Source organism: Macaca fascicularis, chromosome 13, assembly GCF_037993035.2.
Source record: "Macaca fascicularis isolate 582-1 chromosome 13, T2T-MFA8v1.1".
Lineage (NCBI taxonomy): Eukaryota > Metazoa > Chordata > Mammalia > Primates > Cercopithecidae > Macaca > Macaca fascicularis.
The window spans coordinates 19,623,630-19,638,530 of record NC_088387.1 but is presented as its reverse complement, the minus strand read 5'-3'; the positions used below and the strand labels follow the sequence as shown (position 1 = coordinate 19,638,530).

The window sequence follows — 14,901 nt, the reverse complement described above, 5'->3', positions numbered from 1 at the left end:
CCTGACCTCAAGTGATCCACCCACCTCGGCCTCCCAAGTTGTTCAGATTACAGGTGTGAGCCACCCTGCCCAGTCCAATCCAAGTTGTTGTTTTTGTTTTTTGGTTTTTGTCACAAGGCCTCACTCTGTTGCCCAGGCTGGAGTACAGTGGTGCAATCTGAGCTCGCTGCAGCCTTGACCTCCCAGGTTCAGGTGATCCTCCTTCCTCAGTCTCCCCATACCTGGTACTACAGTTGCATGCCACCACGAATGGCTAATTTTTATATTTTTTGTAGAGACTGGGTTTTACCATGTTGCCCAGGTTGGTCTCAAATGCCAGGGCTCAAGCAATCCACCCACACAGGCCTCCCAAAGTTCTGGAATTACAGCTATAACCCACTGCACCCGGCCTAATTTTGTATATACCACCTTTACCATATTTTAGGATGAAGTGCTTCTGTGGCTGGTCTCATCCATTTTGCACAGATTCTTCCCAGTTTTATTTTCCAAAAGTGATTTTCTTCTGGGGGGGCAACTTACTATTGCCCCAAAATATATCCATTTGAGGACTGTTCATTTATTCAACCATTCAGCACCCACCACCTGCAGGGAATATGAAATTTTTAACTGTGACTTTGAATACTGCCTCTACATTTTGTTTTGTTTTTTTTACTCCTCCCTCTCCACCCATTTACTTTTCCCTTTTTAATGATGGTTATAAAATCAAATGTTAATGCTGATTTGTAAAAACCTTAAATATATGTATAGGACTCTCTTCTGTTTCCAGATACCTTCAAAGGCATTGTTTCATTTTATCTTCACATCTGTGTGATGTAGGCAGAGCAAGTTTTTTTTTTTTTTTTTTTTTTTAATGCTATCACAGGGACATGAGGGTCTGAGAGCCTACAGTTGGGCAAATAGCAAGTGTTAGAGTAGGGCCTGGAGTCCTGCACAGGGGGCCGTGGCAGGCAACGCATGAGAGACTCCAAGTCTGCTGTTCTTCCTGCCACCCTGTGTTAACTTCCCATTTAAGCCAGAGGAGTGACTTACAGGGATGGGGGTAGGGATGGGACATTCAGGCCAGAGAAGGGAAAGAAAAGGAACAAGGGAGAGAGTACTTCATGCAGTGATTTCAATTGCAAATACCCTATTCCATTGTCCCCACTAGAATTCATATTTATCAGACTTGTATTCTGATTATTTCACAATATATGTGCATTAAAACAACCAGACTAATAGGGGAAATAGTTTAGGGCAAGAGGAGCTCAAGATTTTTTTAAATTATTATAAAAATAATACATGCTCGCCGGGTGCAGTGGCTCATGCTTGTCATCCTAGCACTTTGGGAGGCCAAGGCGGCTGGATCACCTGAGGTCAGGAGTTTAAGACCAGTCTGGCCAACATGGAGAAACCCCGTCTCTACTAAAAATACAAAAAATTAGCCAGACATGGTGAAGCATGCCTGTAATCTCAGCTGCTCAGGGAGTCTGAGGCAGGAGAGTTGCTTGAACTCGGGAGGCGGACGTTGCAGTGAGCCGCGATCACACCATTGCACTCCAGCCTGGGTAACAAGAGCGAAACTCGGTATCAAAAAAAACAAAATTAGCCGGGCATGCCTATAATCCCAACTACTCAGGAAGCTGAGGCATGAAAATCGCTTAACCCAGGAGGTGGAAGTTGCAGTGAGCTGAGATCACGCCATTGCACTCCATCATGGGAGACAAAGTGAGACTCCGTCAAAAAAAAAAAAAAAACACTCATGTAAAAACTATACCGTAGAGAAGAATATCAAGTGAAAAGTGCTCCTCCTTAGAATCTCAACTTTCTAACGTTCTAGTCTAACCCCCCCACACACACTTATAATCATTACTTGTAATATACACACACATATAAGGTATTTTTACTATAATATGTAGTATATACCTTTTTTCTTTTTTTTTTTTTTAACCAAATGAAATCATACCATGGGATTCCGCAACTTGTTGATACCTTTGCACGTCACTGCATATAGATCTTCCTGCATGCCTTCTTTTATTATCTGCCGTGGAATAGACCATTATAAAGCATGTCCTTATGCAAGTGGACTCTCTGGGTCATGGGCTATGCAAATGTTTTCATTTTATATGATATTGCCAAATGTCCACCCAGCACATAAGAGAAGATGTCAGTTTCAAGGCTGGGGATGTTTTTCAATCCCCTTCTGATTACACATGGCTGGTGGCGTCATGGCCCATCCGTATCTCCGTTACCAACATTAACCCCAGCTTTGGCGTCTCTAACTTTCAATAGAATGAAACCTCTGGACACTGATCCTCAGTAGTATGGCATTTTCTTTGCCTTCTCTTTCCAACTCTGTAGTGGTCATTGATGAACAAGCCTGTCTCTCCCTTTCTTTTTTTTTTTTTTTTTTTGTTTTTTGTTTTTGAGACGGAGTCTCGCTGTGTTGCCCGGGCTGGAGTGCAGTGGCCGGATCTCAGCTCACTGCAAGCTCCGCCTCCCGGGTTCACGCCATTCTCCTGCCTCAGCCTCCCAAGTAGCTGGGACTACAGGCGCGCGCCACCTCACCCAGCTAGCTTTTTGTATTTTTAGTAGAGACGGGGTTTCACCGTGTTAGCCAGGATGGTCTCGATCTCCTGACCTCGTGATCCGCCCATCTCGGCCTCCCAAAGTGCTGGGATTACAGGCTTGAGCCACCGCGCCCGGCCGTCTCTCCCTTACAATGACCCTTTCCATTTAGACCCTGGCCTCTTTCCTTACTGCATCCTCCTCCCAGCCTGCGCTTTCTGGAACAGCCCTACAAGACCCAGCTGGTGGGTGCCTCATTCCTCAGGGGTGTGGGATGTGTGGTTGTTTTTACGGCAAGGTCATCCTCATGGTCACCTCCTTGCTTGTTGATGTTCCCTGCTGTTGGCGTGGTGGTTGTTATGGGGTCAGCGTGGGTAACCAAACCCTGAAGAGACACAGCTTTGCTGCTAGGAATTTTAAATCTGTAGTTACTCACCATGTTGGCAAAGGCCGGCTCATAGCTGTCGCTGCCAACAGCGCTGGAGATGACACCAGCCCTCGCCCTCACCTTCCAGTGGTTACCCACTTTCACTTCCCGTTTGTCTGCTGCTGCCTGGGCCAAAACAGGGACCACTTAGTGCCTCGCGAATGTTTACAGCCCTCTGGATGATTTCTAGCCACCAGCGTTGATGGACCCTATGATAGAGGAAGAAGAGAAGAATCAGTAGCAAACAGGAAAAAGAATAATTGCTGGTGCTCTGGATCCCAGCCCTGAGCTATGAACATCCCGGCCATTCTCAGAGAGTGCCTGGTCCATCCAGTTGCCTGACTTCCATGCTACCTAACCACAAGAATAAAGACCAAGGCTGGGGGGTAGTGGGGCCAGGCACAAGCTGGCAGGCCTGGCACACAATGGAGGGATAGGGGATGCAGCCTGTTGTGAAATCCAAGATTAGCCTCTCCATCTACCCCGTCCACCTCATCTGCCTCTTTCTGTGTCATTTTCTCCTTTGTCCTCAGCAAATTCAGTACTTCCTGCTCACTGTCTCCTTCCCTTTTGCCTCCAAACATCTGTGCTTCCCGCTTGATCGTACCCATCACTTCCACTGCCTGCTCCCTGAGACAGCAGTCTCTACCAGTCCACCTTCCTTCCCCTCTGCCTGCTCTCCTCTACCCTGAAAGGTAGTGCCCCCTTCCGCAACCCTGCTGAAACTCCTATTGCCCCTTAGCTTCAGACGCCCCAGCCTCTTCTCAGCACTCTTTCTGAAACCTCTGCAATTGATCATGCTAATAGAGCACTTCCCTAGGACTGTCTTCTCCCCTGACATCTGTGTACACCCCACCTCTCCAGCTCTGCAGCAGTTTCCTTCTTCCTCATCCCCAGTATCTGTCCCTCCACATTCTTTTCACCGAATCGGGGCTTCACCGAATCCATCCCTGCCCTAAATCACCACCTCCACATGCACGTTTCCACCAGGCCTCCATCTCCTGGCCCATAGCTCTCAATGTGAGCATCTCTTCTGTCAAATATAACATTTAAACCAAAATGTCTCAGCTTCTCACCTCCCACCCTGAGCAGCCGCCCTCTCATGATTCCCCTGCTTCAATAACCAGAGATGCACCTCTCTTACATACTCTGAAGCTTCAAGCCTGGAGTCCTTTGCATCCAACTTCCACACAGTATCAGTCTTTACATCCTCTGAGATTTCTCCCAAATCAGTGCCTCTCCCAAATCAGAGCTCCCCACTCTGCCACCTTTTCCAGATTACTGAGTCTTGGGTGACCCAGTCCTGTACACTTTCCCCATGTGCCTTCATCATCACTCCCTTATCCAGCAGACACCTCTCGGGGCCCTCTGTGGAATGGGGCCCAGCTATGCAGATTTTCTCCAGTCCACGCCCTCATGTCCTTCCCCACTGGGGAACCTCCCTCTCCCATGCTCATCCCAGGGTTTACTTCCCCCAGGCCCAGTGTGCACCTCACCTCTGGAGAAGAGAAGATCTCTTCTCTAAATTCAACTCAGAAGTGCGGATGCCTGCCCCATGCATTGGGTCTGCCATCGTCTGCCCTCTTTGCCTGTATACTTGTTTTGCTTACCCAGCAAAATCAGCAGCTCCTGGAGTGCCTTGCATTTCTTCATGCCCTGCTAAGATGGGGTTGGTAAATTCATAAGCTCGGGGGCAAGTCCAGAATGCATATACAAGAGGTAGACAAGAAGGACGGTGTTGGCTGCACAAAACCCATCTATAGATTGAATGGGCCCGTGGGCCGCACCAGTTTGAGATCCTCAGCCAGGTGCCTGGCCCTGTCACTGAGTCCATGAATCCTTTGTGGTGGATGTCCCAGAGGCAGCAGTCAGTCCCCAGCGTCTGGCAGACTGTTGGGGCGGGTGACCTGATTTCCCTGACCTGGTGTAGAAGGAGCAGCCTGCCTCAGCAGGCCCAGAGGTGTCAGCTTCTCACCCCGCGGGCTGTGCTGCAGCCGTGTTGAAGTCAGGTGCTGCCACGTGGCTCTGGCTTCCTGTGAGATCTAACCAGCAGTCACTTTTCTCACTCATATACTAAGGAAAGAGTGGGCCTGCCCTTCCTCCACTCATGACCCACTCAAAGCTGCCCAGACCAAGTTCACCTGGAGTTTGTGGGGGTGATTTTGACTGGGCAGCACCTTTATGCTCTGAAGCATTTGGGAGGTGGGGATAGGGGTGGAGACCAAAGGACAAGAGGAGAAAGGCAGAGAGCAAGATGCAGGGGAAACAGCGCCCTAGAACCGGGGCCCTATTTTCACTCCTGTGGCCTGCCTTCCATCCCTGCCCCTCCCACTGCCCCAGGCTGAGTCCACAGGCAGCCCTTGACACCTCTCAGGTCCCAGCCTCCAGTCTCACCCCACGGCACCCAACCTACATAGGCGGCGAGACTCAGCTGCTGAACCATGAGTTTCACAAAGGCTTCCCCCACTGCCGCTGCCTGCAAGACAAACTCCAGACCATTCTGTCTGGCTGCAGCTTTCCATGACAGCGCCCTCCACTGTCTGTCCAGCTTTATTTTCCACTGTTTCACCAGGGGAAAAAATGTTCTCTGCCCCGTCCAGTTTGTCACCACCACCTCCTGAGCACTGAGGCAAGTGGCCTCATGTGGCTACCTTAGAAAGTTAACTTCCTCAGGAATGTGAGCTGCTCCCAAGTCTCTCCCCTCATTCTCCTCCTGGCAGCAAGCCTGGGGAATGGCATAGTTACCCGAATTCCACAGATGAGGAGAAAGGGGCTCCGAAGAGTTCAGGTGCTTCTCAAGACCACAGCATGACAAGCGGGAGAGCTAGTCTCAACTCAGGCCCTTTTTGCTCCACAGTGCATGGTCTTCCCATGTAACTTTACTTAAAGGAAGACTGTAAGCTTCTGAGAATGTGGGCTAGGCCGTAATTTTTTTGGCAATGTGTACCTGGGTGTCTTGGTTCGTTCAGGCTGCTGTAACAGAGGACTATAGACCAGGTGACCTGTAAGCAACAGAAACTCATTTCTCACAGGGAGGCTGAAAAGTCCAAGATCAAAACGCCAGCAGAATCGATGTGTGCTGAGGGCCTGCTTTCTGGTCCATAGACAGCTGGCTTCTCACTGTGTCCTGGAAGGAAGGGGAGAGGAAGCTCTCTGGTGGTCTCTTTTATAAGGGCACTAATCCCATTCATGAGGTCTCCACCCTCATGACTGCATCACCTCCCAAAGGCCGCACCTCCAAAAGTTATCACGTTGGGAATTAGATATCAGCATGAATTTGAGGGAGACTTTTGTTTGTTTGTTTGTTTTTGTTTTTGTTTTGTTTTCAGATGGAGTCTTGCTCTGTCACCCAGGCTGGAGTGCAGTGGTGCAATCTCGGCTCACTGCAAGCTCTGCCTCCCGGGTTCACACCATTCTCCTGCCTCAGCCTCCTGAGTAGCTGGAACTACAGGCACCCGCCACCACGCCTGGCTAATTTTTTTTGTAGTTTTAGTAGAGACAGGGTTTCACCATGTTAGCCAGGATGGTCTCAATCTCCTGACCTCATGATCTGCCCGCCTTGGCCTCTCAAAGTGCTGGGATTACAGGCGTGAGCCACCGCGCCCAGCCTTGAGACAGCATTTTACTCTTGTTGCCCAATGCAATGAGCTCACTGCAGCCTCCCAGGTTCAAGTGATTCTCCTGCCTCAGCCCCCCAAGTAGCTGGGGTTATAGGTGCGTGCCACCACGCTTGGCTAATTTTTTGTATTTTTAATAGATACTGGGTTTCACAATGTTGGCCAGGCTGGTCTTGAACTCCTGACCTCAGGTGATCCGCCTGCCTCGGTCTCCCAAAGTGCTGGGATTGCAGGAGTGAGCTACTGTGCCCGGCCACAAACATTATATCTAGTGACATTTTATCTATTGCTTGTGGGTTACAACTATAATATGTAACAAAACAGAGCTAGGTAAATAATTAAGAGGAGCAGTCATGCATTTTCTTTGGTTTGGTTTTGTCTCTTCTTCTTCGTCGTCGTCGTCTTTGTCTTCGTTGTCTTCTTCATCTTCTTTCTTCTTCATCGTCGTCTTCTTCGTCTTCATCTTCTTCTTCATCTTCTTTCTTCTTCTTCCTCTTTCTTCTTCTTCTTCTTCCTTCTTCTTCCTCCTCCTCCTCCTCCTTCTTCTTCTTCTTTCTTCTTCTTCTTTCTTTCTTCTTCTTCTTTCTTTCTTCTTCTTCTTCTTCTTTTTCTAATTTTTTATTTTGAGACATTCTCGCTCTGTCGCCCAGGCTGGAGTGTAGTGGTGCTATCTCTGCTCGCTACAACCTCCTCCTCCCAGATTCAAGCGATTCTCTTGCCTCAGCCTCCCAAGTAGCTGGGACTGCGGGCATGTGCAACCATGCCTGGCTTATTTTTGTATTTTTTAGTAGAGACGGGGTTTCGCCATGTTGGCCAGGCTAGTCTCGAAGTCCTAACTGCAAGTGATCCGCCCGCCTCAGCCTCCCAAAATGCTGGGATTATAGGCATGAGCCACCATGCCCAGCCTGGGGTTTTTGTTTTGTTTTGTTTTGTTTTTGAGATGGAGTCTTGCTCTGTTGCCCAGGCTGGAGTGGAGTGGTGGATCTCAGCTCACTGCAACCTCTGCCTCCCAGGTTCAAGCGATTCTCCTGGCTCAGCCTCTCGAGTAGTTGGGATTGCAGGCGTACACCACCAAGCCTGGTTAATTTTTGCATTTTTAGTAGAGTCAGGTTTTTACCATGTAGGTCAGGCTGGTCTTGAATTGCTGCCCTCAAGTAATCCACCCTCCTTGGCCTCCCAAAGTGCTGGGATTCCAGGTATGACCCACCGTGCCAGGCCTGGTCTTTAAATCTTTATGAATGATAAAGGAATTATTCATTCCCTTATGTATAACCTCAGGATGTTAAATGTTGGTCACTGAGATGTTAAATGCTGAACCTGGGAGGCAGAGGCTGCAGCAAGCTGAGATCATACCACTGCACTCCATCCTGGGTGACAGAGTGAGACACTGTCTCGAACAAACAAACAAAAAATTTATTAAGTGGTGAAGTAGCTATACAAAGTTAAGGGATAACCGAGTTCTGTAATTGAATGACATCACTGCTCCCTGCCCTTCTCCTCCACCATGGTGTGCCCGGGCCTGCGTCTCCCTGCTGTGGCTCCAGAGCCAGTGGTGACCCCCTCCCCAGGCAACAACAGGGAAGAGATGGGCACTTCTAGACCCCAAGATGCAACAGTTCCTCTCCTCCCATTCACACACTCTTTTTGGCCAGCATTTCCCTGACCAGGCTCCCTCCAGCAGCTCAGCTGAAGAGCTAGCCATCTAAAAAAGATTCGCATTACAGTACAGTGTGACAAGAGCCATCAGAGAGCTGTGCACAAAATATCGCTGGGGAACCAGGCACAGTTTGGGGCATCTTCGTGGGGTAGGGACGGGTGTGTTAAAGGAGTGAAGGAAAGATATAAGGCACTGAACAGGAAAGCTGCAACGAGCAGGCCCCAGGTTGAAGTCCGTCACCGTTGTCAGTAAGTCCCGCCTTGGCTTGTACTTCTTAATGAGGCCAGACTCTCTCAGTCTGCAGATCAGAGCAAGCGGAGGCCCTCATTTGTTTATAGTTTAATCCTAACCTGATCCTAGCTTGGAAGCAAAGCTTCTCTCACTTTAGCAATGACAGCTTCTCTGTACACTTTATGACCATGGCTTTCCACCTACAAGTCCCAACAAGCACTTTTTAAAAAATGGAATTAAGCTCTTTCCCTAAGCGGCCTGAGGTAATCATCTATGAAAATGGTTCGCTATTCACTTGACCTGGAGAACCCCACGAAATCATGCAAATCAAGAGGTTCCAATCTTCGTGTTGACTTTGAGAACACTCGTGAAACTGCCCAGGCCGTCAAGGGTATGCATATTCGAAAAGCCACGAAGTATCTGAAAGATGTCACTTTACAGAAACAGTGCGTACCAGTCCGACGTTACAATGGTGGAGTTGGCAGGTGTGCCCAGGCCAAGCAGTGGGGCTGGACACAAGGTCGGTGGCCCAAAAAGAGTGCTGAATTTTTGCTGCGCATGCTTAAAAACGCAGAGCGTAATGCTGAACTTAAGGGTTTAGATGTAGATTCTCTGGTCATCGAGCATATCCAAGTGAACAAAGCACCTAAGATGCGCCGACGGACCTACAGAGCTCATGGTTGGATTAACCCATACATGAGCTCTCCCTGCCACATTGAGATGATCCTTACTGAAAAGGAACAGATTGTTCCTAAACCAGAAGAGGAGGTTGCCCAGAAGAAAAAGATATCCCAGAAGAAACTGAAGAAACAAAAACTTATGGCACGGGAGTAAATTCAGCATTAAAATAAATGTAATTAAAAGGAAAAAAAATGGAATTAAAGAAAATATCAGAATGCTTCCAACAGAGTATTATTTAATGAAACTTTTGATTCAGTGGCATGTGTGTGTGAGTCTGGGTGGTAATGTCAGATGTATTTCTTACTGTGGTTTGAGGTTTTAAAAGTTTAAGTGAAACTTTAAAGGAAAACATCTGTTCATCAAATATTAAGTATGATCAGAAACTGTATCTTGTTCTAGGTTAAAGAAAAGAGCAATACTTAGCTCCTTCATTTAGGAAGCTGTGAATCTGGGGGCGAAAAGACAAACATACCACTAGGACAGGATGTGAAAACCACACACTGACAAAGTGGTGTCAGAGTGCCTGGAGTCGGGAGGAGGAGCCACCACCTTCCGGGGACCCAGTGCCCCTGGAGGAGGTGGTGTGTGGGCTGGTCCTGAAGCGGGCTGCAAGAGGAAGCATGTTCCCCGTGGGGATGGGGGGCGTGGACGGAGAGCTGTAGCCTGGTGTGGGAATCCAGGGCAAGGGGCTGCTGGACAAGGCTTGGGCAGAGGTGCCAGGAGGACACAGGGTCAATGATGACAGGGAGGAAACGATCAAAGCAGACCAGATACGGACTTTATCCTGTGGGAGATGTGGGATGTATGTGTGTGTGTGTATACACACACAAACACACACACACACACACATACAGAGTGGCACAATCTCGGCTCACTGCAACCTCTGCCTCCTGGATTCAAGTGATTCTCATCCCTCAGCCTTGCCCACAGGCACCTGCCACCACACCTGGCTAATTTTTGTACTTTTAGTAGAGACGGGGTTTCACCATGTTGGCCAGTCTGGTCAGACATGTGGGATATTTTTTGTTGTTTCCAAAGGGGATGACAATGGGAAGCAGCGACTTGAGGCTCAAATGTTGCCTTTGTCCTCGTTTCAAGGATTTTTCTGGTTTATCTGAACATTCGTCCTGATTAAAACTTGGGATACAGTGAAGCAGTGGTCTGATAGGAATTCTCCACGTTTTCATTTTGTTCGTGTTTCCTGCTTGCCCTCCAGCTAGACCCAGCGCTGGTATGTGGCCACTCTCCTTTCCCACAAAGCCTTTTTGCTTTCCCATTTTTTTCTCATTGTCCCCACTGAGCACCACCTCCAGCTCGGAAGGGACCCAGAAGGGGAGAAGTGTTTTCTTCTAGCACCTCTCCTCGCCCCTGGGGGCTACAGGCAAGCTGGCTTTCGAAAGAGATGGCAGGGCTGAGAACTTGCTTTTCAGCTCAGCAAACAGGGAGTGGCTGAGGAAGTAGAGATGAAAGAGAAAAGCAAAAACAACCAAAGGAGCAAACGTTTTTTGCAAAAACATTTTTTAGTCGTAGATCCAGAATGTAGCCTCTGCCTTCTCCTAGGTAATTGGAGAAGTAATTACTTGCAGCCCAGTAATTGAAAGGGGCAGCAAATATCCAATATCTAAATGTAGCTGTCTAAGGGCTAAAGTTAGGAACTGGAATTTACCAACCTCACCCCGGCCTCATTGTGGACATCTTCCTTCCATGACGTTCGCCTTGACTTGGAACTCTTATATTGAGAGTCATCCAGCAGCGTGATGGACGTCCTACTGTGTTGTTCATTCCTATGCAGAAGCCTTTGCTCTTTTTGTGTTTTTTTTTTTTTTTTTTTTGAGACGGAGTCTCGCTCTGTCGCCCAGGCTGGAGTGCAGTGGCTGGATTTCAGCTCACTGCAAGCTCCGCCTCCTGGGTTCCCGCCATTCTCCTGCCTCAGCCTCCCGAGTAGCTGGGACTACAGGCGCCCGCCACCTCGCCCGGCTAGTTTTTTTGTATTTTTTAGTAGAGACGGGGTTTCACCGGGTTAGCCAGGATGGTCTTGATCTCCTGACCTCGCGATCCGCCCATCTCGGCCTCCCAAAGTGCTGGGATTACAGGCTTGAGCCACCGCGCCTGGCCGGAAGCCTTTGCGCTTAACACACCAAGCCCCTTTCAGCCCTTCGCTCCAAGTGTCTTCTGCTCTCTGGAATTCTCCAGCTCCTTTTCTATACCTACCTAAAATCCCATATCGTCCAGGAAAGCAGACCACACGGAGTGCCCAGAATTTCTAAAATCTTTTTGGTCTTTAAATCTTTTTGTTTTGTTTTGTTTTTGAGACAGAGTCTCGCACTGTCACCCCAGCTGGAGTGCAGTGGCACGATCTCGGCTCGCTGCAACTTCCGCCACCCGGGTTCAAGAGATTCTCCTGCCTCAGCCTCCCAAGTAGCTGGGATTACAGGCTCCTGCCATCATGCCCAGCTCATTTGTTTTATTTTTAGTAGAAACAGGGTTTCACCATGTTGGCCAGGCTGGTCTCGAACTCCTGACCTCGTGATCCACCCACCTCAGCCTCCCAAAGTGCTGAAATTACAGGTGTGAGCCACCATGCCGGCCTGGCCTTTAAATCTGTATGAATGATAAAGGAATTATTCATTCCCTTATGTATAACCTCAGGATGTTAAAAGTTTGTCACTGAGATGTTAAGTGTTGTAGATTCTTGGAACTCAGAGACACTAAATCATCCTTCTATGCCTGGCTCAGAGCTGAAGATGGAATAGGATTTCGGAATTGAGATCTAGTAAAAAATCTGGTGCAAAACATGAGTTCAAGTCCCTGGGAGCTTGGGAGCTTCCTTTGCCTCCTTCCTGAAGGGCAATTCCCGTTTTGTAAAACTAGAATAGTCATCGTACCTACCATTTAGGGATGTTGCAAGGGTTAAATGAAACTAGAAAATGTTTAGCATGTTACTGGGATTAACTATTTTTACTACAAAGTGGTAAGATAGAAGTCAAAGGGTACATTTTATTTGCTTGTTTCTGTTTGTATTCAACTTTAGGGTTTTCCCTGTCCTTGTGAGTTTTATTTGTATTTGAGTTGTGAAATATTAAAATGATTTTAAGTCAGGTCAGAACAAAAAGAGGACTGAGTGTGGTAACTCACACCTGTAATCCCAGCACTTTGGGAGGTGGAGGCAGGAGGATAGCTTGAGCCCAGGAGTTCAAGACCAGCTGGGCAACATAAGGAACCCCCATCTCTGCTAAAAATAAAAGAAAATAAACAAAAAGAGATATTCCTAGAAGTCTCATTCCCCCTCATTCCCTTTATTTCCATCCTGTTCCTACCATGCCTTGCAGGTAGCTAATCTTATTCGTCTCTGTTTTTTTCTTTTTCTGTTTCTTTTTCCTTGAACAAATAGGTAAATGTTCTGTTTCCTCCTCTCAAAGGTATACTCGAGACAATGTCCTTTCGAGACCAGTTTTTCAGGACTCTGGCCATCTTTTGCACATGTTGGTTGGGAGGTTGGGAGGTGCTAGGTGGGCAGGAGCTCTGTGACAGTGGCCTTGGTTGTGTCCTCATCCTCCCCTCTTTCTTCACGTGACTAGCTGTATCATAAATACTTACCCCAGGTCCCAAAGGTGTCTCTATGATTGGTAATGGGGCCACAACCCAGTTCCTGCTACCCAGGAGACTGAGGTTCAGGTTTCCTGCCCTAATGAAGCATCTCCACCAAGCTCAGCATGGCCTGCTGATTCTCCTGGAGATGGAGGCAATGCAGGCACAAGCTTGGATTTCTGAAGAACCACTCTTGGTACCTGCAGAGCCACGACAAGTACCGGCCACACTCCTGCGGCCTTCACACCTTACGAGAAAACAGCACTTTATGCTTCTAATCTGTATCTTTTTTTTTTTTTTTTTTTTTTTTAATGAGATCTGAAGAATCAAGGCCAGAAGACCCCTGAGTGTTTCTCTGTAGGAATTCATTTTAAGGAGAGAAAAACCTGAGTACATTAAAGTTCGCAGCCCTAGGGCGGTGGCCCAAGGCAGTGGAGCCCCACCACTGGAGGTATTCATTGGAAAAAGCAGTGGGAGTGGAGAATTCTGTCTCCGAGTAAGCTGTCCACAAGTCTGCTTGGAGGCTGTGACTCATTCTGAGGAAAAGGAGTGCCCTGTATTCTGGAGGAGGCTGCTTTCTCCAAACAGGAGATCTGTGGCCAAGGAAGGAAATGAAGCAATCCAAGACTGATCAGCAGCCGTGGGGCAGGCGAAGCTAGACGTCCCCGCCACCCCCAACTCTCTCTGTTTAATATTTGCCCTGTGCCCCCGAGGAACAAACAGCACTGAAGAACTGGATTCTGGTGAGAAGGGAATCAGGCCCTATCTTGGGCCCTCTCTGGACCTTCGTTTGCCCATCTCGAAGGTGTAGGGGTGGACTGGACAGGGAGGAAACTGGCAGCCAACTCATGTCCCAACTCAGCCTATAGCTGCATTTTATCTTACTCACAGTTAGCAAAACAATTAAATTTAGATGCCTTTGCACAAGGCTCTTTTCCCCAGTTCGGCCTAGCCACTACCATTTCCTGCCATATTATCCTAAGTCAGCTTCACAGATTCAGGCTCCCTGCCTGCCCTTTGAAGTTATTTGAAATGGCAACTCCGGCACTAGCAGGAACCAAGTCCCTTCCAGCTCTGGGGTCCAGGATTCTATGCCTCAGAGAAACAGTGAGTAGAAGCAGGGTGAGCAGGCTGCAATGGGATGAGAAGGAGATGATCCTTAGTCTCGGGATGCTACAGAGGGTGAGTGTGGCAGCATGCCAGGGCTGAGCATCTGCCAGGCAGCACCATCACGGCTTAGGGAGAACTCAAAACAGCCTTTTTTTACAGCCTCCTGGTGCATCCTGTTTCTCTGGTGCTGCTGCCACCAGCAAGTGGGCACCGTGCCCACCCTGCAGTGGGCAGTGAGGGGGCTAGGTACCGATCTGTCCCGTCTCCTAAGCAGGTGCTGGGAAGATGGCGCCTGAGCTCAGGCTGCCCCCTGCTGGGTGAGCACAGAAGCTGCTGTGGGGTCTGAGACCACAGAAAATCCCGCGGGGGAGGGAGGCACCGTCTCTCAGGTTCTCCACATTGGTGAGGTGGGAATGGCTTGGTTGTGTGGGTTGCTGCATCCCTGCCACCTTCCAAAGAAGACTCAGTCTCTAGGAAGGTAGCCTCAGGTCATGTAAGTCTGCGTTTTATCAAAATCTCTTTTTTTTTTTTTTTTTGAGGCAGAATTTCGCTCTGTCACCCAGGCTGCAGTGCAGTGGTGCAATCTCAGCTCACTGCAAGCTCCACCTCCTGGGTTCAAGTGATTCTCCTGCCTCAGCCTCCCAAGTATCTGGGACTACAGGCACCAGCCACCATGCCCAGCTAATGTTTGTATTTTTCGTAGAGACAGGGTTTTACCATGTTGGCTAAGCTGGTCTTGAATTCCTGACCTCAGGTGATCTGCCAACATCAGCCTCCCAAAGTGCTGGGATTATAGGCATGAGCCACCGCGCCTGGCCCCAAAATCCCTTTTCTGACATAGGACCCTGCACAACGATGTGCTCAGTACATATATATTGTCTAAATAACTAGGCCAGCGGTTATCTATGGTAGAAACTGCTCCTGCCTTGTTTGGAAGGGCAACTTAATTGTTTTTCTTCCTCAACTTCCTCTAACAGGCGCTAACCCCTGGTGTCTACTCGGGGTCCTGCCTGGCTCCCCCAATTCCAAGGTAGTGCTCTGGCCTG

General features: G+C 48.6%; 1 pseudogene across 1 annotated transcript; it reads left to right on the top strand.

Annotated features, from left to right (window-relative positions):
* Nucleotides 1-8,730: 8,730 nt before the first annotated feature.
* Nucleotides 8,731-9,349, top strand: LOC102115257 (large ribosomal subunit protein uL22 pseudogene; annotated as a pseudogene). Its single transcript, XR_012422047.1, has one exon. The product of XR_012422047.1 is annotated as a large ribosomal subunit protein uL22 pseudogene (transcript).
* The last annotated feature ends 5,552 nt before the right edge of the window (nt 9,350-14,901 follow it).